Source organism: Sander lucioperca, chromosome 3, assembly GCF_008315115.2.
Source record: "Sander lucioperca isolate FBNREF2018 chromosome 3, SLUC_FBN_1.2, whole genome shotgun sequence".
Lineage (NCBI taxonomy): Eukaryota > Metazoa > Chordata > Actinopteri > Perciformes > Percidae > Sander > Sander lucioperca.
The window spans coordinates 46,005,967-46,029,757 of NC_050175.1; the positions used below are offsets into that span (position 1 = coordinate 46,005,967).

Below are 23,791 nucleotides of genomic sequence, written 5' to 3' on the forward strand. Positions count from 1 at the left end.
TTGGGACTTGGCTTGGGAAATGGAAGGTTGTGGTTTGAGTCCCTGTTTGGACTAAGTATAGGTTGTTGACTGGCAGTGTCTGCAGAGGTGCCAGTTTAACTCCTGGGCACTGTTGGTTGGGGGGTGGATGGGTCAAACACAGGACTTTCACCCAGGAGACCGGGGTTAGTGTCCCACGTGGCACATTTCCTGAAGTCGCTTTCTTCCTTAACCGTCCCGTTCTTCCCGCGCGTCACGGAAACGTCAGCCCACCCACAACCTTTTCCTTAACATAACTGCGTCAAATGGGACGCCAATAGTCCCGACCAAGTACGTTTAGATAAAGCGCGTTATATGACGCTAAAGGAGACTTTTAGCATCAATAACAACGGCACAAACAAAGGCACCTGACCAAGCGTCCGTATTTTACGAGGTGGGAGTGAGAATCTGTTGGATATATTACATGAGATACATTTCAACTGCCAACTACATGTAAGTAAGTAAAAGTAAAAAGTTTGCAGAGAAATTTTCACGAATCTTCAGAGACGTGTAATTACAGCATGAGGCAACCTTTTATTCATGGTTAGAAATGACTGATACTGTAGGGATCAGTTATAGGCCGTTGATGAAATCTACTTTTGGGTTGCCAGGACGACAATGCCTCTAACTGATCTTTACACAACCCTTCTGTGTGGTTAGAATCAGAGGTGCTGAGTTGTGAAAGCCTTTTTGTGTTCACATCTCAGATGCCGAAAAGCTGGTTCATGCCTTTGTCTCCTCCAGACTGGACTACTGTAACGCACTGCTCATTGGGATTCCTAGAAAGAGTCTGCAGAGGCTTCAGTACATCCAAACTCTGCAGCTAGGATCCTGATGAGAGTGCGGAAACATGAGCACATTACCCCCATTCTCCACTCACTCCACTGGCTTCCCGTCTCCACCAGGATTGAGTACAAGGTTTCCCTCCTCACACATCAATGCATCCATGGACATGCCCCCCCCTACCTCAAAGAACTCATCAACCCACAAAACACAACACGCTCCCTCCGCTCCACTCACTCCAACCTCCTCCACTTACCCAGAACCAGCCTCAGGACAAGATACTCAGGGAGATAGGGCCTTCTGTGCTGCTGCCCCACGTCTGTGGAACGCCCTCCCTGACACCTTGAGGGCACCTCAATCCACTGACTGTTTTAAAAAAGGTCTTAAGACATTTCTTTTTAGCAAAGCTTTTGGTCCCCTTTAGAATTTTTTCTTTTTTGTTTCTTTTCTTTGTTGTATTTTAAACTGCTTATTTTTTTATTTATTTTTTTGTGTTTTTAACCTGTTGCACTTTGAGATCTTTGATGAAAAGTGCATTATAAATTAAATGTATTATTATTATTTTATTATTATTATTATGATTTCTCCAAATTGTGGGCACAGTTGCAACACGTGTTTGCTTTACACACAGTCTTGCAAAAAACAGGAACAATGACTATGTGAAATAAAGCCTAAATTAAAAAAAGACAAACATTGTGTGAGACTACCTTAATGAGAACATTACATTTACTTGAGTACTGTGCCTAAGTACAATTTTAAGGGATTTGTTCTTACTTATTTTCATTTTTGGAACATTATACTTCTACTCCAATACAATTTGGAAGCCAATTTTGTACTTTTTACTCCACTACATGTATTTGATCATGTCTGTTAGTTATTTTGCATATTCAGATGAAAACTAAATAATAATAATGATAATTAAACTAATAAATTATGATATTACGGTTTAAGCTACCCAGCAGTATCTAAAGTAGCTGAAATTAGTAAAAATTAATATTAATGAGTTTTGACAATTTGTAGGTAGCCTCCCCACATTTGACACTGCCGGGATTTTATCTCCTCCACTACCCCCTCTGACATCTTTCTTTTGCTTGTTTTCAAAAAATATAAATCAACAATGGGATCTGGAATCAAACACAAAGGTACATCTGAACGACATATTGGTGGACATACATTCAAATTCACAATACCAATTTCATCTGCCATAGATGAGTGATAGATAGATAGAAGTGTTTCTGTAAAGTTTGTTACAACCAATCTTGCTGTTCCCATTAACTCCCAATGCTGAATCAACAGGTTTTTTGTTGGTAATTTTCCAGTCTGTCCTTTTACTTTCATTAAATACTTCAACCCCAGTTTACGTCTTCTTATACCTAACAGCATCTCCCCTGTTTATATTAATAGCGCCGGTATTGGAGTTGTACGAAACGCTGCACTACACACTCTAAGGGCTTTTGCTTGGACTATATCAATTTGACTAATCACTGAAGGGGCTGCTGACCCATATACCATAGAGCCATAATCAATAGTTGATATTATCATTGCTCTGTATATCATCATCATAGAGTCACTATCAGCCCCCAATCAGACCCGGACACACACCTTAGAACATTAATTATTTCCCCACATTTAGACAAAACCATCTCAATATGTTTCCTCCATGTCAGTCTTTCATCTAACCACATCCCCAAGAAGTTAAAGTTTTTTACTCTTTCAAAAGTTGTATTATATATTTGTATTAGCCATGTTGGCATTTTCTTCTTATGTCCAAATACCATGTATTTTGTTTTTTCTATTGATATTTTAAAGCCCCAATCATTAGCCCATTCAGATACCTCTCCAAAGCAGTTTGAATTTGGCCAAAAGTATAGGAAAGGTTCCTCCCTCGCTTCCAGAGGGCCCCATCATCAGCAAACAATGAAAACTGAAATTCTTTCCCCACTCTGCTAAACATCCCAGATAGCAGACACATTTGGGCCAAATTTGTGCCACTTTTGGCACTTAAGGCTCAGTTACGGCAATGGCAAATGTTGAGTGGGCCAGATGTGGCCCACTTGTAATCAGCCGCGCCTGACTTGGGTTACGGCAACTGTCATGTGGGCCAGATGTGGCCCAAATGGAATGAGCCAGGCACAACTTGAGTTACGGTGAGTGTCGTGTGGGCCAGACCTGGCCCAAATGTAATGAGCCAGGCCCTACATGAGTTACGGTGAGTGTCGTGTGGGCCAGACCTGGCCCAAATGTAAGGAGCCGGCCCCGACCTGGTTTACGGTGAGTGTCGTGTGGGCCAGACCTGGCCCAAATTAATGAGCCAAGCCCGACCTGGGTTAGGGCAACTGTCATGTGGGCCAGATGTGGCCCAAATGTAAGGAGCCGGCCCCGACCTGGTTTACGGTGAGTCTCATGTGGGCCAGATGTGGCCCAAATGTAAGGAGCCGGCCCCGACCTGGGTTACGGTGAGTGTCGTGTGGGCCAGACCTGGCCCAAATGTAATGAGCCAGGCCCTACATGAGTTACGGTGAGTGTCGTGTGGGCCAGACCTGGTCCAAATTAATGAGCCAAGCCTGAATTAGGTTACGGTGAGTGTCGTGTGGGCCAGACCTGGCCCAAATGTAAGGAGCCAAGCCCGACCTGGGTTAGGGCAACTGTCATGTGGGCCAGATGTGGCCCAAATGTAAGGAGCCGGCCCCGACCTGGTTTACGGTGAGTCTCATGTGGGCCAGATGTGGCCCAAATGTAAGGAGCCGGCCCCGACCTGGTTTACGGTGAGTCTCGTGGGCCAGATGTGGCCCAAATGTAAGGAGCCGGCCCCGACCTGGTTTACGGTGAGTGTCGTGTGGGCCAGATGTGCCCCAAATGAAATGAGCCAAGCCTGACTTGGGTTACAGTGAGTGTCGTGGGCCAGATGTGGCCCAAATGTAATGAGCCAAGCCCGACCTGGGTTAGGGCAACTGTCATGTGGGCCAGATGTGGCCCAAATGTAAGGAGCCGGCCCCGACCTGGGTTACGGTGAGTGTCGTGTGGGCCAGACCTGGCCCAAATGTAAGGAGCCAGGCCCTACATGAGTTACGGTGAGTGTCGTGTGGGCCAGACCTGGTCCAAATTAATGAGCCAAGCCTGACTTAGGTTATGGTGAGTGTCGTGTGGGCCAGACCTGGCCCAAATGTAAGGAGCCGGCCCCGACCTGGGTTACGGTGAGTGTCGTGTGGGCCAGATGTGGCCCAAATTAAATGAGCCAAGCCTGACTTAGGTTATGGTGAGTGTCGTGTGGGCCAGACCTGGCCCAAATGTAAGAAGCCGGGCCCAACCTAGGTTGCGCCGACTGTCAGGTGGTGGTCCCAATGTAAAGAGCCAGGGTTACAACAAGGGCTGTGTGAGCCAGACCACATTTTATGGATGAAGTATGCTGGCCTGTCTTGTAGAGCAGATAGCCTTAATAAGAGTTATGTGGAAGTATATAGTGATGTTATGAGGCAAATAAATCTAGACTATTTATTTGATATTTGATTATTTTGAATGTCACTCCCCCATGACACCACACTGCATTGCATTATGTTATCCCTGATAGGTCATGTCTCAGCAATATTTGGGGACAACTCAATTACAGTGGTGTGCGCAAAAGTATCTCAGACCACAAAATGCATAAAATGCTGAAGATTGACTACAACAGCAGAATATTCATATGCCACTGGATAGACACATTTTTAAATTATTGACTTTTACTGTAATACATCTCAGCATTTTGAGTTTAAAAAATATATTCCGCTCCCATTTTAAATGCAATGATGTTTACACCAATATCACATTTATGACGTGGATAACATAACAAAATAAAATACCAACTAAATATTATAAATAATATTATGAAAATGTCTCTCTCCCTGTAATGGCACTGTTGTGACTCAACAATAATCCTTATTCTGAATAAATCTGAGTTCTGACATCACTTCCTGTACTGTACATTTAACTGCACAACTGTACATACACATACACTTGGTAAATATGCTGTCCCTTTAAAATGTTGGAAAATGTCTCATTTATCTCATAATTTCATGCAAGGCTATTAGCTAGCATTTCTGAAGTGGATAAAACTGGTATGACTTTTTTATAAGAAGGGAAATGTAAAAAACAAAAACAAAATTGTGTAAACTGATTTCATTTATTATTATTCTAAAAGCTGCCCACCACAATCACACAGTCATATCTATTGGCTATTGAACATCTCCACTAAGGCATGTGTGGGCTAAGTGCCTTTCTCAAGGGCACTTCAGCAGTGGTAATGAAAAAGAAGGGCGTGCTGCTCTTTCACTTGACTGCCCACATTTATCCTGTCACTCCAGGGATCAAACCAGCAACCTGTTGGTCAAGCAAAATAAAAATGACAGTAATCAACCCACATTGTTCCTCAATACAAGAAGAAATGAAGCAGGAAGGCATATATAGGACATTGAGGGAAAACCCTACACACTTAAAAATGCTGGGTTAATTTGGTTACTCATATGCTGGGTTAAGCCTGAAATGTATAAATTTACCCATAATTGGGTTACAAAATGGTTAAACATATTATAACCCATTGCATTGGGTTGATGACGTTGAACGAAATCCAGGCTTCAGTTTTTCAACACTGCTGATCCGCCTTATTTTGGATGACATTGTTTTAACACGCACGCACGCACGCACGCACACACGCATATATATACACACACACACACACACGAGTCATGACATGGTATGGGAAGAATAAAAAACGTGACATAAAAGACGTATAAAAAACGTTTGTTTCGTAGATTAGATCAGATGGTTTAGCTTAGTTTAAAAACAGTCTAACGATATTAGAATAATAACTTTATGTTTTAGCTTCGTTTTATTCAAGTAACGTTATTAAATATAAATCCTATCACGATTTGCGTTACAAATAAATACCAGCAAAGAACTACGGCGGGCGAAGACAGAAACACATTGAAGAGATCGCTCTATCTGACACCCCGCCCGCTGGATCTTCACACAGGGAAAAACAAGCGCACCTCTTCAACTGACGTAACCCCCAGTCACCCCACATCGTCGTCTCTCGCTCTCGATGACTCGGAACAGCAGCAGGTTTTCTTAAAAACCACATCTGGTTCCCGGAGCAGGGAGGCGAGGTAAGCATTCTCATTTTACCGGTAGTTTGTTGCTGAAAATGTGTTTTGTTAAACAGTGCTTCTAGAATAAACTCTAATGTTACATTAGCTAACGTAACTTAGCTAGTTAGCTGCTAGCTGTAAAAAAAATTGCCGCCCATTTTTAGACTTCTAAATTAAAATACTTTAACTAATTTACCATTGGCAATGTCCGAATGTTACCAACGGTCGGTGGATTACCTATCGTTAGTAACGTTTTATTCATAAACCGCTCCTTAAACCGAGCTAAATCAACGTTAGCTACGTTTTAGCGTGCTAACATTTGTCATGGCACTAACCTAGCTAGCTAGCTAGCAAGCCAATGTAGCATACAATGACTCACATAAGCTAGCCAGCTGCTAGCTAGCTAGCTTATGAAGTGTGACATTTAACTTAATTAACGTTATTTCAAAGGAGTCGTTAATGGAGACATTTCAAAGCTGTATCGTTGTTATCTTCTATGTCTGTTTGCACATTCAAAGTTACGTTGTCTATCGGTTTTCTTTTTTATTAAGATATATCTGAGTCATTGTATGCTACATTGGCTTGGTAGCTAGCTCGGTTTAAGGAGCGGTTTATGAATAAAACGTTACTAACGTTAGCTAATCCACCGACCGTTAGTAACGTACGGACATTGCCAACGGTAAATTAGTTTTGGATATTTTAATTTAGAAGTGTTAAAATGCGCGGCAAATTTTTTTTCACCGGTAACCGTCCTCAGCCTACGTTACGTTAACGTTACGAATGACCGTGACTGTGTTAAAAGACGAATGCCGCCATCTTGCTTGCTGAATTGTGAACATGCAGAAAAAAGAGCGAAATTTGTATTCAGTGATTATGTAGCCTACTTTGAATGCTCAGGCTTGCATGTGTTTTAGCTGTTTGTGTAACGTTACTAAATGTTATGTATTAAGTACTTTATGTAGTTCCTTTAAATACAAAATACAAATTGTAATGCTGACAAAGACAGGCGAACACATCGCCGGTTCCCGCCAATAGGTTCATTTTAGTTAGTGAACAACCTGGCAAAGAAGTCTTGCGTCAGTCTAATCAATTGGGACCAACGTGTTAAATTTGACCTGCATGAGCTATTGTCACGGAGTACTTTACCTCCATGCAGCTGAATTCCACTATGCAATATAGAAATTGGCTGATTCTAACCTGTGCTGGCAGTGAATTGTGTGTGTGTGTGTGTGTGTGTGTGTGTGTGCGCGCGCGCGCGCGCGCGTGTGTTGCCTGCCAAAATAACTATTCTTGATTATTCATTATGTTATTAGCTGTCAAATGTTGTTGGCGTAATGAGAATGACCGCTTGCTTGCTTGACATTTCTGAATGCTTATTGAAAGTGATATATGGCAGCTTTGTAATGTTTTTTATTATTATTGTTTTCCTGTAGATGGATGATCATGTTCAAAATAAACTGGTAGAATGGGACCTGGGTGATTTACTCTCTACATTTGAAGGTAGGCACATTTTATAAAAGCTTATAAGTTTTTAGTAAAAGACATATATGTACTATGAATAAGAATGGCAAAATACAACTTTTTCATGTCCAATACTGATATTGTAAATGTGGGTATCTGCCGGTAATATTTTCTGATACCACTGCCCCGAAATGCAACAATATATCCTGTAGGTTTGGTTTTGATGCAGCACTTAACAATCCTGCTGTAAATCAACAAATAGTCTGAAAATAGCCTAGGCCTGCTGTTACAAATAAATGGTTTTATGATCACTGATATTTTAGTATAATACTGGTCCGATCAACGAAACATGTCTCTGGACGGCTTAGTATTTGACCAGTTTCCACGCAGAAAAAAAGAACCTGAGTTAAATTTTCTCTGGACTTCACACATTTTAATCAATGATCAGGTGCTGCAAATGTAATTAAGTTAGATTGAGTTCAATGAAGTTTCACTGATGTCACAAAGAGCTTATTAGTTCTTATTCAGTAACTCAAAGTATAAATCACATGACAAGACATAGACCCAAAATTTGCACAAGGACCAACTCATCAATATTTTGAATGGAATTTCTACAGCAAGCGGTTCTAGTCAAATTAGGGCCTGGAAGAAGAATAATGATAAAAAGAAGGAACAAGAAAAGAACAATATAATGCATTGCTCTGCATGCACTATACTACATTTCTGGAATGCCGTGACATTTAAGAGGGTCTATACCAGGCACGGAAAATCAAGGAATTTGAGCATTTTGTAGTAAAGTCAGAGCAAGGTCAGGGAATCTTTTTTGCATTTTGAAATGTAGTCGCCAGAATGTGATATTTTTACATTTGACTTTTATGCTTGCAATATTGCAGACAGGCACATCGCTTTGCTTCTGCTACCTGTGGTGACCCCAGCACCTACAAAATCCGGAGGAAGACGGTCCGCCCCAGCTACGCCGAATCTACAAAAGCTTTCATAGGTGAGCAGCCTGTGAGTTAATACAAATGTAACAAATAAAACAAGCGTCAGCAAGTATTGTAACAGATTGTCTGAAGATTTGCAGACCTCAATACATTTTCCTTTTATTTCCCGCTTAAAATTGGTTGTGATGTGACTGAACCCGAACATCATTTCTAAATATCTGCCCAAACCCGGCCTGGCCCATTGGGTCCAGTCGGGCTCAGTTGGGGTATCCATCCTCTACTACCTCCCTCTCTCAGACCTGTCACACAAATGCGTCAGACCAAACCACTGCACAACAATGATCTGTTTCAGTTTATTGTTATCATTATTAAAACGAAATGTTGTTAGAGCAAACACAGAAAGACACAGTTTTCCAGTTGTTAACCCATTACTTAATACATAATTTAAATCCACATAGATTATATATAATTTTGGCCTTCATTTTATCACTCAAGCTTATGCCTGAGGTTTAATATCTGAAGTAAAGGTGTCTTATAAAGTTTTTTTTCTCTCTACAGGTTGGAACAAACATCGCTGAATACCTTACGAAAAGGACAAGCACAGAGGTCCCACGTGTGCTTCTTCTTGGGGACAGGCATCAGTTATCGCAAGCCTTTGTTATAGTGCATGGACATGCCCTGGAGCACCCATCTCTTCTTGGGGCAGTAGATGCCTGCTTTAAGGCTTTTTATGTTTTTGATGTACAGTATCCTAGACCTTGTGCACAACTGTGGGAGTTTTTGCAGACGATATATGGTATCCCTGGACATGTTAGATCATCGGTACAGATGATGTGAGCAGTTTGCGGCACAGTGAACTGCAAACTGCTCATAACGTTATGCACACACACTAGAGTCTGGATCGGGCCGAATATTTCTGTGCGAGCCCGGCCCGCGTCCGACAGGCATTAAGAAGTTTGTGTCTGAGCCCGACACAGTTAAAATCAAATTTTTTTTTCTATACTAATGACACATGTACGTTAGTTTGTGTGGAAAGCTTTTATGAAGCAGCTGTAGGAAGGCATTCAGAAATGTCAACAGATGAGGTCATCAGCTCACACAGGGCAACAAGCTCACGTTAATCAGCTGTTTAATTTTAAATGTTCAATGTGTTAACTTTTCCTGATTGCTTAGTTTCCGACCGTGATCAGAAAGCTATATGCTGGCTGTAGCAATCTTTTCTCTTCTACTGTTTTAAGGCAAAGAACAACCTGTCTGCCGAGCAGCAGAAGATGGTGGCCACCTTTGTGCCACAACACGGCCACAGCTGACTGCTTCTACGCCCTCAGCCTGAACGTGGCCCAGTCAAAGAGGATGAGGGATTTCCGCCAGGCCCTCACCCCCACTGTACCATCACCAGAGTCACCAGAAGCCTCCACCACCAGGAAGAGGTCCCGCAATCCTGATTCCTCCTCCAGTTCCGAGGACGAAACCCCTGTCCCCTACCAGGAGTCAGGGACCTCGGGACTGAAGGAGGAGAGGGAGTTTATAGCGAGGCTACAAAATGTAAGTAAAACTCCTAAGATATGTACTTTAAAGACTCAGTCCATTTTATGTCTGTTACATCAGACCTCACTCTGTGTTTTGTGTTTGTTTTCCTCAACAGACACCAGAGAAGGCCCTCAGGACGAGCCAGTACGGCAGGCTGGTGGCGCTGACTGCGCTCGAGGCTCAACTCAACCTGTCTAAAAAGATTTCAGAGAGGGCGAGAAGGGCAGCGTATCGAGCAGTCATCGGACTCTAACATCTCTTGATCTGTGCAGGACTTCAGTGTGAGCGGACTATTTAGAGACGATGTGACCGGCAGGTAATGTTAACGGCTATCTGCTACTGTAGCAGAGCTGCAAGTAAACGCTGAACTGAGCTGTGTGTTTTCAGTGTTAAACATTGCTGCAGGTTTTCATGCATGACTGTTATTGGTGATTTCCAGAGGTGGAAGACTTACTCAGATCATGTATTGCAGTAAAAGTAGAAAAAAACTGTGTAGAGTTACAAGTTACTTGTCAGTTACAAGTCCTGCATTCAACATCTCCCTTAAGTTAAAGTACAAAAGTATTATCAAAATATACTTAAAGTACCAAAAGTAAAAGTAAAATTATGCAGTGTAATATATCTTATTTAATTCGATTATATTATTATTCAGTAAATTGTATTAAATGACTGATAATTTAAATAAAATGTTTTATTTAATTCAAGTAGCCTACTTGTACATCATTATTTTCTAGGGTTGAAAAATGTTTACAGATTTTACATTTTCCCCTCATACTTCTGTCGGAATGGGTACGAAGTTGGCATTGAATTTAAGTTGAAATGGTATTAAAAAGGTCTTAAAAAGCCTTGAATTTAAGTTGGAGGATCCTGGGGGTACACACACACACACACACACACACACACACACACGTAAATAGTTGTTTTATTGTGTTTTATAGATTGGTTAAGATTCATTTTATACTATTAACATGTTCTATTTTAGTAAATGTTAAGATTAATTTTCTTTTAGTGTGTTTTCAAATGTTCAATATTGGTATGTGTTCCTTTTTTCTTAAAATGACAAAACTATAATACTGAACACACTTAACCTAAACATGAAGCTAGGAATACCAAATTGGTCAGGTATTGTCAACATAGGCCCACTTTTGAGTTTGGAAAGGTTCAAGGCAATTTGTAGCTTGAAACAATCTCCAAGTTCCAGAGTTAAAAAGACAGAAACAGCCAGAGAACTTGAGACAGAAACCAGCCAGGACCAGTCTTAACTGTTAAATGTGCAAATAAAAAGCATTACAAAATTCAGTCCAAGCTGCCTAAAAACTTTATTTTCAAGCTAACTTTTACCATACACCCGTCTGACTTATGTATGTAGTATGCACTAGAGGTTCTCTGGGTGCAGGGTTAGGGCTAGCAAGCATCTACCATGGCATTTCTGAGGCAATTGAGGTATTTAGGGAACATTTGTAAATTTGTAATTCTAAACTGTTTGAGTCTGCGAATGCACATCAGTCAGCTGCCGCACCCTGATAGCTGCTGGTTCACTGTGTTTCTATAGGTTTGGGAGCAAGAAACTGCATGTAACTAGTCACTGAGGAAAAATGTAATTAATTTAGTATTACAATGGGGTTACATCTGAAAAAATCTTTTCAATTAAAAAGCTTATATGTAGCTTTATGTAGATATTGCATTTTATAAGTCTGACTATGTTGGTACTACTGTGAGGTTTAAACTGCCTGGTTTAAATTCACTGTTATTCAGCTGTATAGCCCAGTTATAAACATGTTTAGAATACTAATCAAAAAGTAATCAGATGTAATAAATTTCACTACTTTGATAAAGTAATTAAAATGGTTACTTTTTAAACTGGGTAACTAGTTATCTGTAGTCTGTTTACATTTCAAACTAAACCAAACGTGGGCCATAAGAGAACTGCATATTTGGGCCACATTAGGGGGACCTGTGGCTGAGTTTCGGGAGCCACACTCACCTGAGGTCAGCGCCGTCATTCAAGGCCAAATGTGGGCCATAAGAGAACTGCATATGTGGGCCACATTTGGGCCAAAGATAAATTGCTATCTGGGATACCATTAACTAGTAGTATATTAAAAAGAACCGGACTTATAACACTACCTTGAGGGGTTCCATTCTCGACCCGAAGCTCCTCTGATAATTCACTTCCCACCCTTACCTGAATTGTCCTATTACTTAAAAAATTCTTAATCCAATTAAACATTCTTCCTCTGATTCCCGCATCATGAAGTGCAATGCACAACCCCTCCTTCCAAAGTATATCATAAGCTTTTTCAATGTCCAGAAACATTGCAACAACGGCTTCTTTATTGGCGATGGCTTTTTTAATGTCACAACATTAGTTGTTAGTCAACGTGTTCTCTGTGTTTCAGGACTAGTTAACATTAGTTGTTAGTGAACGTGTTTTCTGTGTTTCAGGACTAGTTAACATTAGTTGTGTTAGTGAATGTTCAATATCCTTCTTCACTGTGCCAATCATCAATAAAGAGAATGATGTACGTACCTTTAAATTTAAAGCCCCTTCAGACTGGAATAGCCTGCCTGGGTCTCTAAGATCTGTCACTTCTTTGTACTCCTTCAAAACATCGATCTTTACTTACTAGCATGCAAACTGTTGCTGTAAATGTTTTCCTTAAGTATGAATGGAATTTTCTTTTGTATACCCATATATTTGGGATACTTTTTGTCCTTTCCTTTTATTTATGTGTATACATAAGAGTATGGGTTTAGGTGTGCGTATGTATATTATGTATGTATGTATGTGTATATATATATATATATATATATATATATATATATATATATATATATGTATGTATATGTGTATGTATGGGCTAAATGTTGTCATGCATCTTAATACTGCAATATGTATTATACATGGATTTGTTTTTAATAAGGAGTCGGTGGGGTGGGTAGGGTGGGCGAGACGGGATGAGGGAGAGCTCTAGCGAGTGTGAATGTACATGTTCTGTATTGTCTTTGTCTTATGTCTTGAGGACCCCCTTGAAAACGAGATGCCTCATCTCAAGGGATTATCCTCTCAACAACAAATTTAAATTCAATTTCAATTCTGATATAAAAAACATTGAAATCGGGTCAGATTTGACCCGAGGACAACACAAGGGTGTCTGAAAATCTGAAAAGTTATTATGGGATCAATGTCCACCTCAACATGAACAATGTTTAGTATGAGTTCCTTCAGGTGTTTCTGTTGTCTCCCCGCAGGATGGCCGACCTTGTGGTCCTTGGAGAGCATGACCGCTACTCCGACAATCCGGACATCCAGATCATGGAGGTCGCCAGGTGTCATCATGCCATCTTCCTTGTGCACGTCACACCAGCATCGTTCAACAAAAAAGTTTTTTAATAACTTCTCATCGTTAAGGTTTTTAAGGTTTAAGTCCATGGGGTTAAATCTGTAGGAGGAGTTTGTTAATGAATATAAGATCTACCTCCGCGTGGAGATGTTCCATAGTTAATCTGAGTTGGGGCGTCTTCTCTGTTAGCAGTTTGTTTGTCAGAAGGAGGGTTCGCTCAGGGGGGCATTGGGTCTTCCTGGACAACTCTGACAGATAAGACAAAACTTTGTCTGTTCACACCGAAATGTTTTTTGCCTCGCCTGCTCCAACAATCAATAAAATTACATAACAACTCTGTAAGGTCACCCCCCAGCAATCATCAAACATCTGACAAATCTGTCCGTCCAAAAGTTAGTTTTTGTGTTGAATCACAGTTAATGTTGCTCGAGCAGATTTTCATTCTGGATCACCCCTGAAAACTGTAAAAAAGAGATGTTGCCTCTAACATGTAGGGTCTCTGTATGGATGGCCTCTGACCTTTGACCCCTGGTTGTTCGCTGGGTGTTGATCAGTGATATTTGTGTGTGTGTGTGTGTGTGTGTGTGTGTGTGTGTTGCAGCCCCCCTACACCCCCGCCCGTCTGCAGCAGGTCGCCCTCCCCCTGCTGACCAATGAGCAGTGCCGCAGTTACTATCAGAAGAAGGTCACCGATCTGATGATCTGCGCTGGAGCGTCCGGAGCTTCTGTCTGCAAGGTGAGGGGCGCTAACGCCGGCAAAAAGGGGCTTGTTTACTTCACTTAGTGGTTAAAGCAGCTGAAAGCTGAAATAGTTGTTGGGCTGTTTCCTTCTTGTTCTTTACGTTGGGTAGTTTCCTTCCTGTTCTTTACGTTGGGTTGTGTGTTTCAGAGCGACTCCGGCGGTCCTCTGGTCTGCCAGAAGGCCGGCACCTGGACTCTGGTCGTCAACGCGCCCTGGACCAGACCATCGCCGCCAACTGAGCATCTCTTTAAACTTCTTGTTGTCTTCGGGTCAAATTTGACCCAGTTTCAAAGTTTCTTTATCAGAAATATGGGTTTATTTCAACCAAATTAACCAAAAATAACATAAGTGGTTCCCGATGATGTTCTTCGCAAGTAAAATGAATGATCACTACTTTCATTGAATTTTAGGTGTTTTATTTAATTTTATAGCATTTGTGGTGCAATGGGGCGCTATTGCATTTTACAGCAGATGAACATACACACACACACACGCACCCACAAACATACACATTCATGCAAACAGCAGCTGAGAACTAGGGGGGTGGTGGTGGCACAGTGGATATGACACATGCCTTTGGTGTGGGAGACCCGGGTTTGATTCCCACTGCGATACATTGACCAATGTGTCCCTGAGTAAGACACTTAACCCCTAGTTGCTCCAGAGGCGTGTGACCTCTGACATATATAGCAATTGTAAGTCGCTTTGGATAAAAGCGTCAGCTAAATGACACGTAATGTAATGTAACTACTAGGGATGAGCGAGTACAGCATTATCTGTATCTGTTAACCATATGAATTATCTGTATCTGTACTTGGGCAGTGTAATGGTTTTGGTCACGATAAACAAACTATATACAGAACAAGTTTTGCAACAATGAATACAACACATGCGGTTGCAATTATGAAGTAAAATGTAATGAACAAGAGTTTTCATACTCAACATAACTTTATTTTTTTAACTTAATTTTTTTATGATCAGTGTGATTTTTTATTTTTTTTTTTATTTCCACACCAGGTATGTGAGTGTGTGTGTGTGTGTGTGAGTGAGTAAGAGAGAGAGAGAGAGAGAGAGGGGGCGGGGGGGGACTGTGTTCTACGGATCAAATAGTCTGACGCTGTTTTTCAGATCTGTTTAGAGCCAGCTGACGGTTTAAAAAAGAAAAAATATCTCCGACAGGCAGAGACGCAACGCGAGTCTCTTCTACCAAGAACCACGTCTGATCAAACCCCACGTTTACCAGAACTCTACTGGTTAATAAGGAAGGACTACAAACCCCACGTTTACCAGAACTCTACTGGTTAATAAGGAAGTACTACAAACCGAAGTAAAAAACAAACCTGAAGCTGAAAAAACACTAAACGTTAACGGAAAAGACCCCCGAACCTGAGTGACTGAGGGAGAGACAGAGAGAGAGACAGAGACAGAGAGAGAGAGACAGAGAGAGAGACAGAGACAGAGAGACAGAGAGAGAGAGAGAGAGAGTTGTTCTGTGTGAGTGAGCAGAGCGGGACACAGCAACACAATAACTCTGTATGTGTGTAGGGGAGGGGCTCTGTGACGACTAGCCTATCACAGAACGCAAAATGAAGATTTTTATTCAATCCGAGCACAGATAGTGACTCGTATTACTCGGATAATACTCGTACTCGGCAAAAGTGCTTTATCCGTACCCGGCTCAACTCTAGTAACTACCTCATGTAATGGATCACATTATTGTGTTTTCCAGCACATGGAAATGCACCCAAACACACACATGGACAACAAACATGCACATGTACACGTGTCTGTGCGCACATGCATTCGCACACACACACACACACACAAACACAACATACTGAAATTGGGCAATGGATCATTATGATTTTCAGCAGATGAACATGCACATGCTCGCGTGTACACACACACACACACACAGTAGCTGAGACCTGCTAAAGATCACACTATTGTGCTTTTCAGCACATGAACTTGCATGCACGTACACACACACACACACACACACGTGCACACCCGTTGCATAGGGCAATAGATTACACTACTTTTCTTTTCAGCAGATGAACACAGACACACATGTACATGCAGACGTGCACACACGCACATTTTAATCATTTATTTATGTCCACATGAAGAAAACCAGTACAGGGACACAAATAATACCGATGCAGTACAATACACAAACTCCTGGACCAGTGACACGCAGCATCTTCACAATATCACTTAACTAGCATAATACTCACTTCTGAGGGGTATAAGTAGCACATTACTTGCGCGCACACACACACACACACACACACACACACACACACACACACACACACACACACACAAACAGCTGAGACCTGCAATATATCACACAATTGAGCTGTCCTGATATAAAAATGTACACAGACACACACTTTGATGTGTCTTTTCCTAAATGGAGACAAGACAATTTTCGGTAAATTAGTTTTGTCCTTTTTGTTAGCTCTCCATTGTTTGTGAATACTATTGCATCAGTTAATTTTAACCTGGGGATATAGTAATTGTCACATACCAGCCATTAATCCAAAACAACTAATGATCTCAACTCATTTTACTCAGAAAGTAGGTATAATTTCATGTAAATGAGGTATGTTGACCATAAATAAAAATAATAAGTGTAAAACTAGTTGTGATAAGTTAGAATGAAGTTGGATAAATGTGGTAACACAGAATTGAGTGATTAATTATAATTTTCTATGATTTATAAACACGCAAAGCAGACTAAGTCACTTTTTACCCAGGAAGACACCAGGTGTGATTATTGGCTGCCATTAAAAATAATAAAATGATTTCAAACCATACCCTGACAAATCACTAACATATACCAGTCAGTGATTATCCACAAACATAGATGCATCTGATCTAACTATAATGAAAATAATTCTTAATTTATGCTTATTTTACTCCAAAATGAGGTATTATTTCATGTAAATGAAGTTTATTCACCATCAATTCCAAAAATTACTGTAAAACTAGTGGTAAAACAGACAGGGTTAATTTTGACCCAGGAGGACAACAAGTGTGATTATTGGCTGCCATTAAAAAAATTGAAATGGTTTCAAAACAGTATCCTGACTAAACTCTGACTTATACCAGTCTGTGAAAATCCATCAACATATGTTCCTGTTGATCTCAAATGTTAGTCAAAATAATTCATAATTTCAGCTTTTTTTAAATCAGAAATTAGGTATAATTTTATATAAATGAGGATTTTGACCATATATCAAAAACATAAGTGTAAAACTAGTGGTAATAGGTTGTAAAGAAGTTGGCTAAGAAGATGTAATACAGAATTGGGTGATAATTTATATTTCATGCTTTATAAACTGGCCAAACAGACCGGGTCAATTTTGACACGGGAGAACAACAAGTGCATGGTCAACGTGAAGAAAACACAAGGGTTAACCTGATCATCAATAGGGCGCCCGGTTAGCACAGTTGGTAGAGCGCTTGCCCGGGTTAGGGCCCGGGTTTGACTCCGACCTGTGGCCCTTTGCTACATGTGTCTCTCTCTCTCTCTCTCTCTCTCTCTGCTGTTCTATCAAATAAAGGCCGAAAATGCCCCCCCAAAAAAATGTAAAAGGAGGCCTATTGATGTGATTAATAGGCGGGTTTTGAAGATTTTTGAAGGCTTTATTTCTCTAAACTAAACTGTAACAACTCTTTAGCTTTAAAACACTGTAATAGCCTGCAGTGTTTACATGAGCTCATGGTCATTTTGTTAAATCTGAGATCACTTTAATTGAAGGGATGTTCAGAAGACTGACATGACACCATCATGGACATGAAGGAGTCTTTATGAATGTTCATGTCATTAACTGTGATTTGGTAAATTATGACACTGCATTGTTAAGCATTGTTTGAGATGTTTGTATTATGACAACTTGACATGAGATATGATGATGATGATGATGACATATAAGTATGTCATGGCAGGCCTGATTATCCATCTTCAAGAAACCATTTACACTGAAAAACATGGTACTTTGGATCAACTTAAAAAAATGACTGTAACCTTAACCACATCTTATCCTTTACCAAATCTTAACATTTATAAAAACGTGATGTATTAAACTTGGCTATCCATTGAAAAACGACCCAGAATGTATGAATGTCACATTATTTAAATACAGTTCATCTGCTGAGGGTGCGAACAGCTTTTCAACTTCTCTTATAAGTGCTGCATATTTACACAGTCATTTACATCATTACACATTGGCTTCTGCTCATTTCTAGAACCCCACATGCATCTGACCATTTTAAACAGGCGATGTATTGCAGTCCCATACTTATGTTGCAGACATATTATACATTAACATTCACTACACAAAGTGATATTTTCCATGCAAGTCTACTTTTGCTGTCACTGTCTCTCTGTCTCTTATTTACTGCACATTTAACAATGACCCCTTATATTTGTTATAGGTTGCGAGAGATTGAGGACCCAATTACAGAGAGATACTGGCAGGAAGGGGATGGTGTGAGCTTCGGGATTTAATAAAACTGAAAACGGCAGTACAGAGACTGGAAAACCACATGAAGAAACTCAAAGAAAAATCCAAAAGCAAAAGGAAAAACACCGGCTGACGGCAACACGGGCAGGAAACAACAGGCGCAAACTTACAAGGACAGGACACAACGGGATATAAAACGCTCTAACAAGAGACAAAGGGAACACAGGGGTTAAATAAACTAGGTAACGAGAATACGCAAGACAGGTGACACCAGGGCTGGGGAACAGGTGGAGCACATCAGACAATCACACAGGCAGGAAAACACAGGAAGTAAAACTAGACAAGACAAGACAGAAAACAGACTATCAAAATAAAACAGGAAACTGAACTAACGGAAACGCACAACCGGGAACAGAAAAATACACAACAAAATATATCCAGACAACACTACACAACACAGGATACATCAACACAACCGGGATATACAAAACCAGAGAATATACAACACAGGAAATCTACAAAACAGGGGCATAAATATACAGAATAAAATATACAACAAAAGAGAACATACACAAATAAACAATACAGACAACAGAAATGAACAAATGGGTAACAGAAATGTCCCAAATCGTAACACTATTATCCTTTAAGAAATTTGAAAAGAAGCCATAACAGATAAAAACATGCTGTATCGAAATGTTTCTTTTATTAGTCCAATATTTAGAGCTTGACATTCATACTGCCCACTCTGCGTGTCATTTTCTGTGGTTTTATCTCCATGAATAGTTTCTGCAGCGCATCAAAAGTATATTGGGGCTCATTTGGACAGCTCAAGTTTAGAGCAAAGATGAGACCAAACAACATGGCACATGCATGTGTAACTGATGGCAGCTCGTTAAGGACTTCCACACCTTCAAATACAATCCCAAAGTCTTGTGGTGGCTGGATAGGATTTTCTTACTAACGTCCTTCGCAACACTTTCAAGTGGCTATGAGTCCATTTAAATGCACAGAATCAGAATCAGAATCAGAATCAGAAAGGGCTTTATTGAGAAGTACATTTTTGCACATACAATGAATTTGTCATGGTGTTGTTTGTGCACATCACACATTCAAATATAAGAAAGATAAGAAGAATATAAACAATATAAGTATAAACATATACACACAGTATGTATTAATAACGATAAAATAAATGTAAATATGGGGATGCCGAGTTTGAGCAGAGTAGACAGTGAAATGATTTTGAAAAGAAAAAAAAAAAACTAGAAAAACTTCCAAAAAAGACATCAGAAAAAAGTGACATGAAAGTAAAAAAAACTTCAAAAAGTTTTGGATATTCGCGCCAGCTCATCTAGCGTGTCGGTGGGATGGACAGTTGCTGAAGAGAGAGAGAAAGTGACGAGCAGTCGGAGCAGAGGAGAGTTAATGTTACTCGGTGAAGACATCAAGTGATTGTAGGCTACAGCCGCTTTGAGCACAAATAAATGCTGCAGCTCCTCAAAACCACCAGATGTGTGAGGCAGGGTTGGCTCAGTGGGCAGAGTAGGTGCACATATACTTAGAGGTTTATGCCTCGATGCAGAGGTCTAGGGTTCAAATCCAACTTGTGATGTTTTTCCTGCATAAGACATGCAGAAAAATCATCACTAGGTGAGAGAGGGGGGAAGACCCCGCTCTCTCTCCCCTTTCTCACCTAGGCGGAAAAATGCCCAAAAAAATAATCTTTAAAAAAAAACATAAGATGTGTAGGCTGTTGATTTGTGGGGTGGTGATGGAGCAGTGGCTATGACACATGGCTTTGGTGTGGGAGACCAGGGTTTGATTCCATTGTGATGCATCAACCAATGTGTCCCTGAGCAAGGCACTTAACCCCTAGTTGCTCCAGAGGCGTGGGACCTCTGACCTAATTTACATTAATTAGGGGTCCAAGCCGGAGTCCGTAAGAACCGGCAGTAGCAAAGCTACGCTGTTTGCACAGCAGGGCTGTGGAACCATGTTGTTTTTCTAAGGATTTTCCTCCATTATTATTTTTCTTCTACGGTCACTCCTGAGGCCAACCCTCGAGTGGGGTACTGAGGGGTCAAAGTGGGCGTGGCCTATGGGACCCAAGTCTAGATTCGCCACTTACACTAATGTGAACGACAGGGTAGATGGACAATGGGTCATGGAACACACCTACCCAAAATTACACATGTGGACCACTAGGTGGCGCTATAATGTTTTTTTGCCTTTAACTCCCACATTACACATCACACATTAGAAAACCATACATCGTCGTGTTCCTTGAATCAAGCTGAATCACATGATATAGGCCACGCCCATTTTAGCTGAAATTTTTTTCGCAATATCGCGCAATGCGCAAAACCAACTTTTTCGAACTCGTCCTATGCCGTGCGACCGATCTGCACAAAACCTGGTAGATAGCATCTCCAGATGGACCTGACCAAAAGCTATTAAGAGAATTTTGCTACGTTAAAGTATGCGCATTTGACGACCAAACAAATTTTAATAGCTCGCTACTACACACGTATCATATCATATCTCGGCCAAATTAAATGGTATCAGCAACGAACTTGAGATTATTGTTCAACATCCCGCTACAATAGTCTTTACCAACTTTGGCGAAGATCCGCCGTTAGGGGGCGCTATAATTAACGTTTATTTGTTTTGGCAAATAACTCAATGCATTTAAATGGCAAATTTGCAATTGGCATGCTTCTCTGAAGCTCTGTACCAAATGTGGTATAGATTGGCCATTCGGGGGCGCTAAAGTCAAAGTAGACGAGTTTTGGCCCTTTTACTCAATCAATGATAATGGGATATTTGCAATGGCAACGTACCGCAGACCTTGCGGCTCAAACCTCTCGATATTTCCAGACATTCGCCTCCCCATGTTATGCTTTGGGTTACACTTTTGCGCGCTCCCCAGGGCGTCGGGGGCGACTGGCATCGGTGGCTTGGGCCCCGTCATAACTGCTTGTAGTTCTAGTTTTTACCTTGTTTTTGGGTAAAAAAATAAATATAACCATTAATTATTCAGATTATATTTAACTATTACAGTCGTGTGTGTTAACAGACCATCAAAGACCAACAGGACTTTTACTCAAGAGACCAGGGATAGTGTCCCGCGTGTGCATTTACTAAACCAACCGTCCCGTTAGCCTAGGAAAACCCTGACGAACTTCCGGCAAATTTGAGATGTGCTCTGCAAGTCAGTCTGGCCAAGAGCCCATTCAAGCCCATTTCCAATTTTTCCAAATCGAGGCACCAATCACAACCATTGAGGCGGGCTTTATCACCACCTATGTTGGTGATAGACAGGCCAAATCACCCAATCAGATCAACGATATATCAAACTCTTGCTGAAACCAGTCGGGAGAAGAGCAAAACCATCTTTTCCTCCAAGAAAAGCCTCCAGTGCCGTTTTTTGCTCTTCTTTCAATGAAGGAATACTTTCTATTTCGGATAAAACTTGCACGATAGCTATGCTCATCTCATCCGTGGAAGCCGCCAGTCGCTTCTCGTTGCGTCACACCTAAACCTGCCTCAACACCAATGCTGATTGGTCGGTCATTTGGCGAACGGCTCCAAATTTTCTCTGTCTCAAGATGCCAGACTGATCTGCGAGTGGAAAACTGGAGCTCACGAGCTCAGGACGGTCTCATGAGGCTACCAGAGCAGTAGCTGATGTAACGAACTGGAAGACAGAAAACCCTCCAACCTGTGATACACACCTGTGTTTTTAAAGTCCTGGTCCACCCAGAGAGAGGTTCAGTGAAATGTATCTGAAGTTCCTGAAGTTTGGTGACTACGGACACTGTCGGGAAAAAAAGAGAAAATAAATCATATGAATAATAATAATAATAACAATAATAATAACTTGGATTTATTTATTCAATTTTAAATCATATGAATGTAATGTAGTATTATTATACAGTTATTATTTATGTCAAAGTAAAAATAATACAGCAACTAAAGTTTAACGTTATGGAAAGTATAAGTGTAATTATGGTCAGAGGTTGTGCCTGGGGCAGTGATATCGATAAGTCATGTAACTATTTTCTGCCAGCTTTCCCTCCTTGATTTAGCAGCATTGACTGCATCACTTTTTTGCCTGGATTATATGTCTGTATTCCTCATATTTTTGGAGGTTGATCCATGGTGAAACGTTGTTTCGTCTCAGTATATACAGTGTATATGGTTGAAATGACAATTAAACCCACTTGACTTGACTAGTTGTCTCATTATTGACATGTTGGAACCCCATATTCCTGACACATAATCTAATGCAGCACATACACAACATGTTTGGAAGACGAAGAATAACATATATACTGTATCCCTCGTATAGACGCCATGTGAGAGCAGCGAGGGAGACTAACCATTCAGCAGTTTATATAAGTACATGCAGGAACTTCTCCGGCTACTGACTACTCAGTCCCTCTACTATTGTACTTGTCTGATCATCACTAAAGAGGATGAGCGAGATGTAGAGTTTAGATTCTCTGCCCGAGCCTGAGCCGAGGCTAATATTTTCCACCGCTATCCTCGGGTCGGGCCGGGCCGGGCCCTTGACCAAGCATTTGTGTGTTTTGAATCATGACTTTATTAGCCTAATTCAGTGGGGAGCAAGCTCTGCCTCTCCAGCTTCTCCCGTAGCTCTGGGTGGATGTCCTGACCTGACCTGAGTGGGAGGTAAACTGGGCTACATCGCGTCTCCCCCCTCTGCAGCACTGTTGTCGGCCAGTTGGTCAGCATGCATTAATTAGGTGATGAGACCGTGGTGAAGGACAGTATTAATCAGGTGATGAGACCGTGGTGAAGGACAGTATTAATCAGGTGATGAGACCGTGGTGAAGGACAGTATTAATCAGGTGATGAGACCGTGGTGAAGGACAGTATTAATTAGGTGATGAGACCGTGGTGAAGGACGGTATTAATCAGGTGATGAGACCGTGGTGAAGGACGGTATTAATCAGGTGATGAGACCGTGGTGAAGGACAGTATTAATCAGGTGATGAGACCGTGGTGAAGGACGGTATTAATCAGGTGATGAGACCGTGGTGAAGGACAGTATTATCTATACAGTTAATGTGTCGGGCCGGGCTCGGACGCCCGATCTCAGCTCTAGCGAGATGCCATGCCGTCGATTCTGTAACCTTCTTTCTTTCTTTTCCGGCTCATAACCGACGCATACGTAGGACGTCATACCGTCATATACATAGTACTTCATAACGTTGCATACTGTAGTACTTTGTAACATCACATACGTAGTACTTCGTAACGTCACATACTGTAGTACTTCGTAACCGATGCATGGTGGGGATTTATTATACGTAGAAACCTAAACAAGTCTATTTCACCTGTA

At 41.1% G+C, this 23,791-nt stretch overlaps 1 protein-coding gene and 1 long non-coding RNA gene across 2 annotated transcripts in view; one reads left to right on the top strand and one right to left on the bottom strand.

The window, feature by feature from the left end:
- The window catches only part of LOC116062651 (chymotrypsin-like protease CTRL-1), a 222,391-nt gene extending 208,203 nt beyond the window's left edge, over window positions 1-14,188 (top strand). The window contains exon 13 of the mRNA XM_035999104.1: window positions 14,159-14,188. The gene's annotated coding sequence lies outside the window, so the exon portion shown is untranslated. The remainder of the gene's footprint in view (window positions 1-14,158) is intronic.
- Window positions 14,189-16,225: 2,037 nt separating this feature from the next.
- Window positions 16,226-23,791, bottom strand: part of LOC116063139 — a 22,953-nt gene continuing 15,387 nt past the window's right edge. Inside the window, exon 3 of the long non-coding RNA XR_004896942.1 lies at window positions 16,226-16,340. This is a non-coding gene — a long non-coding RNA (uncharacterized LOC116063139). The remainder of the gene's footprint in view (window positions 16,341-23,791) is intronic.